Source organism: Chelonia mydas, chromosome 11 (assembly GCF_015237465.2).
Source record: "Chelonia mydas isolate rCheMyd1 chromosome 11, rCheMyd1.pri.v2, whole genome shotgun sequence".
NCBI classification, from domain to species: Eukaryota; Metazoa; Chordata; order Testudines; family Cheloniidae; genus Chelonia; species Chelonia mydas.
In genome coordinates, this window is record NC_051251.2 from 45,602,200 (window position 1) to 45,614,482 (window position 12,283).

Genomic DNA, 12,283 nt, shown 5'->3' on the forward strand with positions numbered 1-12,283 from the left:
GACTCTCTGATAAACCTCAATATTTGCGATATATTTGACTTTTTTCATTGGGGAATATTGAATGGAGATGTTTAATGTGAACGTATGTCACAATATTGCATCTTGTTGAACTGACTTGAAACACTTCATTTGAATCAGTTCAATAAAACACTACACTATATTTCCCAATCAATGCATTGCCTTATGGGAGTTACAGTGTAGGCTCCCATTCTCTCCTATGAGCCGAACTCTCTGCAGGACTACATCCTACATAACGCTATGCAGATTGCCTCTGACCAAGTTCTGTGTGGGTGCATTATGAAAGTCGCGTGATTCTGCGGGCATCATGGGATGTTTAGTCCAGCCAGGAAGCCTGGACCATAGTGGAGAATGAAGGGCATCAGACTCCAAAACTACAATGTTGAATGTTGAATGTACTCAAACTGTACTCAAACTGAAAAATGTACTCAAAAATGTACATGAGTACAAAATGTACTCAAAAATGTACATGAGTACAAAATGTACTCAAAAAATGTACTCAAACTGTACTCAAACTGAAAAATGTACTCAAAATGTACTCAAACTGAAATGTTTTGGGTCACTTCAATAAACCAAAATGAAATGTATTGATTTCGGGAATGTCAAAACATTTCAGTAAAAAATGGTGAAGAAAAACGTTTAGACATTTCTGAAATTGAAACTCTGCAGACATTCTGTATTATGAAAAAAATTGAAATCTCAATTTTTTTGTTCCAATTTGGGACAAAAACAAGTGTTGAACTGTTGGAATTTTCCAATGGATGGAAATTCTGTATTCATCTTTATCTGTAAAGCATCATGCATACCTATAGCAATATATTAATACTACGTATAAATAATTTACCACTTCACTCTATTTGCAAGTGACTCTTTTCTATAGTTGTTTCATAGTCTACAGGAATAGTATGGGTTTTCTTTCTAATGATTCTATATTGACTTCATCTACCACATTGCTGTGTACAGTGACAATTTGTTCTAAATTATTTGACCAAACAGAATTTTAGCCATTTTGAAATACAACAGAGTGGAAATAAACTCTTTCCCCATTATAAACAAGTTCTTCTGACTCTCCCTGCTTCCGCTCCCAAACAAAAAAATCCAAACCCACACCAAACAAACAGCTCTAGTACTGAAGCAGCTGGGAATGGAAAGCTGAAATCTGGACTGGAAATCAACCCTCAGTGAGGAGAAATACCTTTGAATGCTGGGATGCAAATGGTTTGCTTGTCCAAAGCAGGACCTGACCAGAGTAATACTCGGCACACTCACAATTAATTTGCACTGACTTGCATTGCTAAACACTTATTGGGAACATGGGGTCCACAGTTACAAGGGCGGGAAGCAAGTGAATATGGACCAGGGCTCTGATCCAGCAAGGTACATGAGCAACTGCCTAAATTTAAGCACAAGTAGTCCCACTGATCTTTAAGAGCCTGAGTCAGTTTTCACTTTGTTGTGAAATCCCTGCACAACAACTGATTGGGGAGGGGGGTGAGAGACATACACTGTCCCCCAGGTATTTCCCTCCCCTGATGTTTTCCATGTGTGGATCTCCAACTCCATGGGAAAGTGTGATGGAAAGGTGCCACAGTGCTACATGTGCCCCTTCCAAGCCTCTAGGGTGGGGACAAGTGAACGATCTGAACATTAATTGTTTACAAGAAAAACATTATAAGAACAGCCTGGAGAAAACTCACATCATAGCAGGTTATTAAATATTGCATATAAAGTGTAATGGGAGGTGCAACTGACTGGGTCAGGTTAGCTTTATCTCACACCCTTTTTAAAAGTAACACACTGTAGCATTGCATCAATACTGTAATTTTCATTCCTTTCTGTATTTATTATTGGGGTATTACACACCAGAGCAAATTCAGAAATAACCTCAGCACTTCTTTATCCCACTTGCTTTCATTTGTATGAGACAGAAATTTCACTAATCCTGAACAACAACAAACAGGAATGTCAAAAAAAAAAAACCCTCTCTCTCTTAATACATACGAAATATTGCATGTAGGTAATTTGAATGTTGTGTTATCAAGCAACAGAACTGAGGGACTCAATACAAAAAAATAAATCGGAGATGATGCAGCATAACACTCACCAAAAATGTCAGCAGGCAGCTGGTTAACCTTAAAATTGTCATGTCAACTGAAATCCTTCCCCTGGCAGTCAATTCTTTCCATCTCTCTTGGGTATTACAAAAGGTCAGAGAGAGAATTTTACCCTTTGCTCAGACTCATTCTCAATCTTCTTTGTAAGAAGCCAGCTGACTGAGCTTAAGGCCACAGATTGGCAATTCAGGATTTAAAGGAGCCAGGTAACCTAACTCCGCTAAATCTCAATCACCTTTTAACTTCTTGAATACTACATTTCAACAACAGGTAACCTTGGGCCGGATCCTCAGCTTCTGTCAATCAGCAGAGCTCCACTGGGAGCCCCTGGAACTGCACTAAATGACACTCGCTGCACCAAATGGCCCCAAATCATGTTAAGCATTCTGATTTGCCAGTCAGTGTATTATCACAGCACACTGTACTGTACAGCACATTACATGCCGAAAATAACTTGCATGTGTTTTTTCCTTGCACGTACAGAAAGTATATTCAAGAATTTTTCTTCTATGTAACAGATTCCATGATCTGGAACTACAGATCCAAACACTATGAAAGGTAAGACTATTCCCCCACCCCACCCCATTCCACTCCACTCCCCTTTAAGTTCTGGAAGGGACAGGAAAGGTGTCACATCAAAAACCAGTACTCTGAGCCTTTTCAGCTACAAACAGGAGAAACTTCCTATGAAGCATCCCAGCGACCTAAGCTTTTTGCAGAATTAGGACATATAGTGGAACATTTTTATTACTGAGTTCAGATACAGTGATACTCTGTTGGTAGCCATTGCAGCAAAACCAACCAACCCACCAACTTCTATCTCTGGACACTGCCATGGTGCCTGATATTTAAGTATGAAGCCACAGACACTGAAAAAAGCCCTAGATGGTATTCCATGCAGAAGATCCTCTGCTAAGCAACACAGGTTGCAATGATCTCTTCACTCGTGTTCTGCTCTCTCCACTGGCTCCCCACTGAATGCAGAGTCCAGTTCAAAATCTAACACTGTCCCAACCTTCAAAGCTGTCCACAGGATTGGGATCCTATGTCCTTCCACAACCATGATTTCTCATGACAGCCGTGTTCCACAGGAAAATATTAAACTGTCGGCCAGGGAGGTCCGTGAGTTCTGGTCACTATAGCTGGTCAGAAAAAAATGGACAAAATTTTTTCCATCAAAATTCGCTGATTTATCAGAATCAAAGTGTTTCATGGAGCTGATGAGATTTCAGCAAAGTTCCAGTGAAACCCAGGCTTTGATTGGGAATGTGCCCATCACCTACCTGGCTGCTAAGCAGCCAACCTGATGGGCTGCAGGGGACCCCGGGCTTCGGAGATCCCTGACTCTGAGGCAGTTTGTCTGGCGGGCTTCCCCAGACTCAGAGATCCCCAGGGATCCCCAACCTTTTATTCCAAATCAGAACAAAAACAAATCTTGAAATCCTCCAGGAAACAGAATTACTGTTCTCTACCCAGCTCTGCTGGAGACAGCAGGTGGGCTTAAACTACAGAGCCCACAAGAGATGTAAACAACCACTGACCTCCTCACTTTCAGAGCTAAATACAAAACCTATTCTTTTGGCTTCACTTTCCCTCGATAATTTCTTCAAACACACTCATCACAAAACACACACAGAAGACCCGAGCAAACAAGAACAGGTTAACAAAACCTGCAAACGATACAGTCTATTTGTCCTGTCTGGGAAGGAGGACATAAATGGTTATGTCAAATTTTAAGTGCTTGGGAAGCTTTCAGAAGGCTTTCAGATATTACAGCAATTGAGGATATGTAATAAATAGACAGCTGTTTAAATCGCCTAAAAGTCCCAAATTGTTTCAGTGAATTGAAGTCTGTGAATTCAAAGTCAGCCTATAGGGAATCTCTGCTGATACTGAAATTCTTTAGAAAAAATAAAAGAAAAAGACTTCACTAGAAAATTATTCTACTGCACATTCTTAGTGTCTATTTCAGAGCATGGGGATATTACAGAGTGTGAGGAACTTTGCTTACCTGTTGCCTTCAGATGCGGCTGCTACCTGAGGTTTCCCCTCTGGTACAGTAGTTTCAACCCCTTTTGGGGTAATGAAAATCTAAAACAAACAAGTAGTTGCAATAACTATTCTTCATCCTGCTCCTCTCCATGTCTGGGCCACTGGCCCTCTCTGAAGGTCTGTATCAACCCTTCCCCACTCCCTCATGTTCAGTTTGTGAGGTCTTCCCTCCTAGGTGCTGAGAAATGAAAGGTTTTGTTCACCTTTCCCCAGCTACTGTTAGGGGCTCTGCCCTCCCTTGAGGCTCCCTCAGTATTCTTCCTTCTTCCAGGGCATGATAGCAACACCTCATTTGACAGTCCCTTTGAGGTTTAGGAGAACTCATACCCTTCGTCTTCGGTGGAGGTCCAGCTCTGGGACCCTGGTGGTGAAGCAGCCCTCTGATCCATCAAATTTTCCCACTTCACTTTACCCCAGACGCTCCAGGAAGCCTTCCTGTTGCCAGCCTCCTACACCTCATCCTATGACCTTTTAACATCACCAAGACCTCCGCTCAAGCCTTCTTCTTACAGGCTGTCTCCTATATTCTTCTTGCCCCTCTTAGGTTTTCTCCCAGCCAAAGATGGAGAGACCCAGAGATCTTTACTTTTCCCGGTGCTTCCTCTCCAGAGAGGGGCCAACAGCCTACTTCTTTCCAGGAGCTCCCTCATCCTCTAACATAGCCTGTACCTTTCTAGGATATCTCAGCAGTGAGAACCACAACAGCTCTTGCTTCCTCCCTCGTCTCTCTCACACTAGGAAAAGGAAGTTCCTTTTTGTCCTGTTCCCTTTCCCAGCATGGCTTGGAACCAGGCCTACAATTCCCATGCTCCAAGAAGTCTCCTTTTTGAGCTGAATTAGCCTTTTCAGGCTTGTAGGGCTAGTGTACCCCGTTATGTGTATTTGGATAATGCATTATATTGCAGTGGGATATCTAATTTCCTCATCTACACTGTACATTCAGTGGTTCTCAAGAAGTTAATAACATTCAAGGGAAGGATTAGAAATGAATCTGTTCTTGGTCATACAAACAAGAATTACATAAATTTACATCATGGTAAATCAATTCCTTATGCCAGATACTCATGGGAGCCTCTGAAGGTATCTTGTTTCTTATCACTATGTAACAATTCAGTGACTTGGTTATCAGCTCCAGTACTCAGTACACTGGGACTGCATGGACTTTGCAGCTGTAAACAGGGTTAGTCCTAGGAATCTTCTTCTCCAAAACCACATGACTTTACCATGTAGACAGATGAGAATCTGTATTACATTAGGACTTGTATCCTCTGGGGCTTACAGAGAGATATGATCACTCTTCTGAGTGGTTCTGAGATTTCATTCGTTCAGTTTCATTTCCCAATATTTCTATTTTGTAAAATCTCAAAGTGTACAGCATACAGTACAGGTGTTTACTTGTCAGACAGAGATATTAAATTATCAGGCAATCACAAGTATTGAGTTGTTCCAAAGTGCTGTTCAATAAAACATACCAAACAAAGTAGTAATCAGAATGTTTATTTTACAGTATATTTAAATAAAATGTCCTCTTCTTTAATTCTCCCCTAAACTATCTTTTTATTCTCTGAATAAAATTATGTTTACTGGTGGCATCTATAACACTTCATATAGTAGCACTGCCAGGTTGAAGGCAAACTTTGTAAATGAACAATCTGGGGACAAGCATGCAAACATTAAAGGAGTTTAGAGTTGGAGGACATGGGGCAGATATCAGAATTGGAAACATCTCTTTTTTTGTGGGGGGGGGAGCATGTTTTGATAGGTGGTGGATGAGGGAAAATCCACAGTTTATCTGCAGTTTTATTCATGGACAGCATCATGGACTTTCACTGCCATTCTGGAAAGTACAGCTTACACCACGTCAGGAAAAGTGGTAAACACAAGTGGACAAAACCAAACTGTAAAGTGACCTCAAGAGATTAGAACAGTGAGTGCTGTAGACAGCCCTACACCCTGGGAGAAGAAACAAAGAGATGCAGAATGATACATTACTGAGCAACTGCACCCAGAATTTTAAAACAGGCTTATTTGCATCTTGTCCTCCTAGAACCACCCGAAGATTATGTATTCTCCATGTATTCTCCATGTATCCAAGCACTGTAGATAGTATAGAAAGGGTCTGTGAGCAGGGCTGGGTAATAAGGAATCTACAAGATGATCTCTGTCAAAAGTGACCCACAATATGAAAAAAGTCTGACAAATACTGGGCTAGCCAATATCTCACAACTCCTCATTAAAAGTAATGTTTTTATGTAACAACTCTAGTTCTAGGCATTCAAGGGACCCAAACTCCACATGATCTTAATGTTCTATCCTGGGAGAGCATGCTCAATATTTACAAATTACCATTGTCGAAAGGGTTGCAGATGGGTACCTGAATGGACACTAGGGTCTCACTGAAGATGTCCAGTAGAGCTGTGTCCCCTTTTCCTGTAAGCGGAGGCATACAAATATAAGATAAAGCAGTGATAAAAAATCACTATTTAAAACGTGCATTACAGCTCTCTAGTAAGCACAGTAAAGGATTCCTGACAGACATTTCTATTCGTGTGCGTGAGTGTGCTGCAATTCTACAATTCAGTCCCTAAGCAGCAGTTGGCAATATTTAGCTAGTCATTCATGTCATGTCTGGCTTTCATTTTTATACACAAATTCACCTTCTAAATACTGACACCATAACAGTCTTTAAAAAAAGAATAAATACTGTCTTGTGAAAATCACTGACATTGTGTTCAAGTCTGGCCATATTGTTTCCCATTGTCACTGAATAAAATATGGTGTCAATGGGTTGATCAGCAAGGTCTCTATCCTACCAAATGACAGCAGAATTCTTTGTAAGGAGCTATGACAAATACAGTGACAAATTCCTGAGATGCCTTTATATGCTTCCTTCTGAAGTAATATATTGAGAACAGTTGTGTGGGAATAAGAGAAAAATCAAGATTCTAAAGTAAACACATTGTTTTACAGAAAACAATTATAAAAGTAACATACATATAAGAGTATCATTTCAAGGGCTGGCTATTTGAAGAGACTGTTAATGGAATATGGAAATTTTTGCCTACAGCTGGCCAGTTCAGAAGATCTAACCCAGGTTTGTAGCATTCAAAAGTTATCAGCTGGTGGTTCTTAATGGTCTCAGATGAGACGTGTCCACATAACCAAAACTGCAAACACCACCACAGAAAATAACCAGCTGGCTTCCGAAGAAAGTCTAAGGTCCGAATGGGCAGGAAGACCGGAGGCAAGATTTTATTTTAAAAGATAAACACAAAAAAGTGCGTGCCATTGCCAGCCTATATTTGCACATGCAGTTATTGCAACTAATATACTAAGTCATAGAAAAAACCATCTGTGTGTGCAAATATCAGATGTGTGTAACAGCACTAACTACGTGTGCTAATATAAGATGCAAGCACATTTTGAGTTCACAAGTGAAGCTTCAATGTTTAAACTGATGGCCTTGGATGACCCTCTGGGTAGAGTGGTCCCTCCAGAACAAGACAGTGGTGCCTCGAGGAAAGGTTGCACAACCACAAAAGATGCAGTACAGGCAGCATCTTCTCCCTGGATATCCAGAGGATTCCACTCTTCAGTATTTTCAGGAACATTACATTCATACCCACAATACACTGTTTAACCTTCCTCCTGCTCCAACTCATCAGAAATGAGAGGATTTCCTGTGTTTTATTTTTGTTGGAATATGTGGTTCCCTTACACTTTCCTGAAGGATGCACCACAAATGGTTTCTTTGTGAGCTTTTTGTAAACAAAACGACTTCTCAGTTGAGATTCTCTGCTACACAAAAGTTAGTTTATGAGAGCTTAAGACATTTGAAAGAATTATTCTGTACAAAGAGTATACTAAGCTTGGACTAGACTTGCTAAACAATCAGTTTTGACTACAAGATTGCTTGCTTGCGGTCTCTTGGGGTCTCTTCTGCTATTGAGCCTCCTGCATGACTTGCCACAAATTTTTGTTCTGGAATATTCAGTATGTTCAAGAGCAGAAGTTCTCATTCTCTTCCAGGCTGAGATGACATTTTGCCTCCTGTTAAAAAATAAAGCATTAGGACTCCTGTTCCTTCAATTTACATTTTTCAGTGGAGAGTGGGCAGTCAGAGCAATGAGTCTGTCAGACTCCGTTGAGTGTAATGGTGACGATGCATACAGCAGTGTAAACCTTGTGATACAGACACTGGTACATAAAATGATGAAACACTCACTGTTTCAGGTATGTGACAGCAGCTTTTCAACCTCTAGTGCTTAGTTCTCAAACCCTTCCCTCTCCCCTGAATATGACCCCAAACAAAATAATGCATGACCACCTCCCCCCACCCTCCCAAGTTGAGCAGATATGCTTTGCAGAAAGCTATCACAAGAAATGACACAACATATTAAAGGGCATTTCTCCCCACCATGGTTACTGATCTTAGTGAAATACTTTTAAAATAAGCTAGGATTTCTACATACAGTGCTTGGCGAGTATGAGTATGTGCCTGCTTCCTATCTCAGACCCCACTGAGTCCAATACCTTTACATTATAGGCTACAGTGCATCTTGCTTTCAGCACTACCTCAGATTTCCTGAGCATCTTTCATCAACCAGATGTCTGCTAGGGTACATTGTTATTTCCCAAAGATTTCTCATTTCACTAGCAATATTTGCTTTAGGAGAGCTCAATGGTTTATTACCAACCTTGGATATTATTGGCTATTATGAAACTTCCATGCATGTAATTAATCACTCGTGCCATTGGGACATACCCTGAAGTATTATGTAAAGCAGCAGACAGTAAATTTCCTTTGTGCAGTGGAGATTTGAAAATCAAACTCTTTTATGCATTCTACAAAGAGAGACCATTTTTGCAGAACAGGTTGGTCAGGGTGAAGCAGAAAATAAGTCCACCTTGCAAGTGTTTGAGTGAACAGTGTGTCAGAAGGAAAGGGGATATACAAATTCTTATAACGTAATTAATATCTGTGGCTCTGTACTTTATTAAGAGTACTATGTGATGCATAGGAGTGAGGTGTCTAAATCTGAATCCCAAGCTTAGTGCCTTGATGGCTAACTGAAGGGGTGACCTTCCATTGCTCTGGAACAGTGGCTCTCAACCCTTCCAGACTACTGTACCCCTTTCCGGAGTCTGATATGTCTTGTGTACCGCCAAGTTTCACCTCACTTAAAAACTGCTTGCTTACAAAATCAGATATAAAAATACAAAAGTGTCACAGTACACTATTACTGAAAAATTGCTTACTTTCTCATAAATATAAATATTGTACATAGTATATACTGTATAGTATATAGAGCAGTATAAACAACTCATTGTCTGATGGAAATTTTAGTTTGTACTGACTTTGTTAGTGCTTTTATGTAGCGTGTTATAAAACTAGGCAAATATCTAGATGAGTTGATGTACCCCCTGGAAAACCTCTGTGTACCCCTAGGGGTACATGTGTCCCTGGGTGAGAACCACTGCTCTGGAGAAAAACACATTTAGCCCAGAGGGAAAATCAATGTAACACAGGGTCTTTGTGTGTGACTAAAAGGAGCAGAAACTGTGGGATTTTAGGTGCTTTGAAGATTTCCCAAGCAACAAAAATAAACATAATATGGATAAATTGTCTCTTCTTTGCATCATCTGTGGCATACAGAAAATGGAATCCTCATGCTATAGTAAAGAATATATGCTGAACTGGCACAAAATTTACAAAACATTAACTCCGTTGAGATTTTTTGTGTGGAGGGAACTTAATGAATATGTTAATGCACCAGGAGGCTGGGTAGTTACTCCTATGTAAGGTCTGGAGTGGTGAGAGCAGGATGGAGAGAGAAGCCTTTGTCCAGCAGTGGGCTGAGCAGAGCAGGTGATAATGATAAATAAGGCTCAAACTGTTGCACATTAAAGCCAGCGTGACCATGTTGGATAGATGTTGCTTGGGCCAGTAAGGATCTATGTCAAGATTTGTTTCTTTTTGTTTTACAAAAAAAACCCAAAAACCCAAAGCAGAAATATAAAAGAAAACAGATTCAGGGGATGCTGAATGGTTTCACGGATGATAGATTCAGTAGGTCTAAGCAGCATGGCAGCATTAAACTTCTATAACAGCAGAGGCCCCTTCTGATAGCTGGGGCAGGCCTTATGTATCCCATTTTGAGTCAGGTATGGCATACGCCTTCTTTAATTGAGATTGTGAACAGACTGATCATACTTTACATGCCATTTTTGCCTAATGGGTTCAGATAGCAATAATCTCCACTCACTTCTTCCTAGATGGCTGCATTGGTTAAAAAAAAAGTGTGATCCACTTACAAAGAATCTGTTTACCTTTTCCTACAGCACATAGAACACTAGGTTTCACTCTTTCCCATTCTGTGTGAGATATTCTGTGCTTTTTCTATTGGTTTCATTCTGGTAACTACTAAACTAGCAGCATTCTCTGCCTCCACTATCTTGTTTTCAATTCTATGACATAATCTGGAAGATTTTTCATGACCTTGCTCTACTCCAGTTTCTCTCTGTGATCTGCATTTTTTTTGGAGACACCTCTTTTCAATAGCTATCTTTTCTTTGAATTTATGATTTTTCATTGTGACCACTTACAGTCCTTATGATTTCACTGACACCTTTGATACAATGCCACAGAGACTTAAGGCTTCCCATATGTATTACAGATAATCTTCAGAGTTTCTTTTATTAAAAGAACAGATTTAATATTAGATGCTGAATGCCCTAAATAAATATGGTTGGAGGAGATTTCTATACATGAAAGCATTTAAAATAGTAGTTTATATTCTCTTGCAGGTGCAAACAAGAGACGATCAGGGGCCAGTCACCAATTTCTGTTTGCTACAAAGGGAAGAAAGGGGATAAGGCAAAAAAGTAAAGGAAAGTGTTTCCATGTTTAAAGGTTCCCTGTGCAGAGTGGACTCATCACAGGAGTGCCTCCTTGTGGCTGGGCATGGTGTAGCTGCTCTCTCTTGTCTAGCGCCCCCTGCTGATGGTTGCTCCAGTCCTGTGATAGTCCACCTTTTCATGTGACTGTGGCCAGGCCACAGTTTACTTCCAACCCTTCCTGGTTAACAGAGGACAACAAATAAATGTCCAGGTGTCCTTAGAAAAAGTTCTTCAGCCCCAACTCCGGACCCCATGATCCTCAGACACTTCTCTTGGGGCTCTACAGTGTCCTTATTACCTTAAATCAGATGGTGGTGGAAAGCCCTTCTGGTGGCTGTTAGTGGAACCCAGGCCTGCCCTCTACACTGGATTCCAGCCCAGGGATCCTGCAGTGAGCAGGCAAGGTCTGTCTGTTCAAACCCATCTCTGCAACCTCCCTGGCCTTCCACCAACCATAGCTTCTTTCTCAGGTCGTCTCCTCACAATCTCTCTATGTTCACCCTTCTTTCAGGGCCTGGACTAACAGGGCTCTCTCCAGAAATACCCCAACAAGCTAAGAGTACCAATGTCTTCCCTCCTTAGGCATGACCTTTCATTCCTCCTTTCTGCTCTGTTTCCCCTGCTCTGTTCCTCAGCTGAATATCTCCCAAGGCACTCTCCTAGGAAGTCCAGCTCCTGCCTTTCTTTCAGAGCGGCACACCAGACCTTGCTCCACCTCAGTGGTTGCTTTGTTTCTCCCCTGGTCACTTACCAGCCTTCTCTACTCAGGCAAGGATCCCAGGGCTCACTCTCCTCCTAGGCTTCCTCTTAGTTTCTCTTTTGTGTAATCCCAGAGAGTGATTGCAGAGTTCTTTTCCTTTCCTCCCTGCAGCCCCATTCTGCTTCAGACTTCCTGCCTTTACAGTCACCACCCAGCTCCTCCCCAGCTGGGCTGCATCCCTAGTTAGGTCTGGCCCGCTTTCCAGGTTCAGCCCAGTACCCTTAGTGGCCTCTCAGGCCCACATTAACCCGTTCAGAGCCTGTGTATGGTACACAACCCATCCAAGACCCACATATTGGAGGACTGTGTTCCCTACTGTAGAACTGGGAGACTGAGAAATATAGTCCATGGAGCCATAGCCCTAGTGCTTAATTTCTACTGTGACTGGCACCTTATGAGTTACTCTAGTAGTCACTATTAGAAAGTCAACAGTTGTCAA

At 41.3% G+C, this 12,283-nt stretch overlaps 1 long non-coding RNA gene across 1 annotated transcript; it reads right to left on the reverse strand.

Moving 5' to 3' along the window:
• Positions 1-1,664: 1,664 nt before the first annotated feature.
• On the reverse strand, positions 1,665-11,956 carry LOC122462508. Its single transcript, XR_006285071.1, has 4 exons — positions 11,836-11,956; positions 6,559-6,614; positions 4,144-4,223; positions 1,665-3,274 (listed from the first exon to the last, which is right to left on the reverse strand). It is a non-coding gene; the product is annotated as an uncharacterized LOC122462508 (long non-coding RNA).
• Between the last annotated feature and the right edge of the window lie 327 nt (positions 11,957-12,283).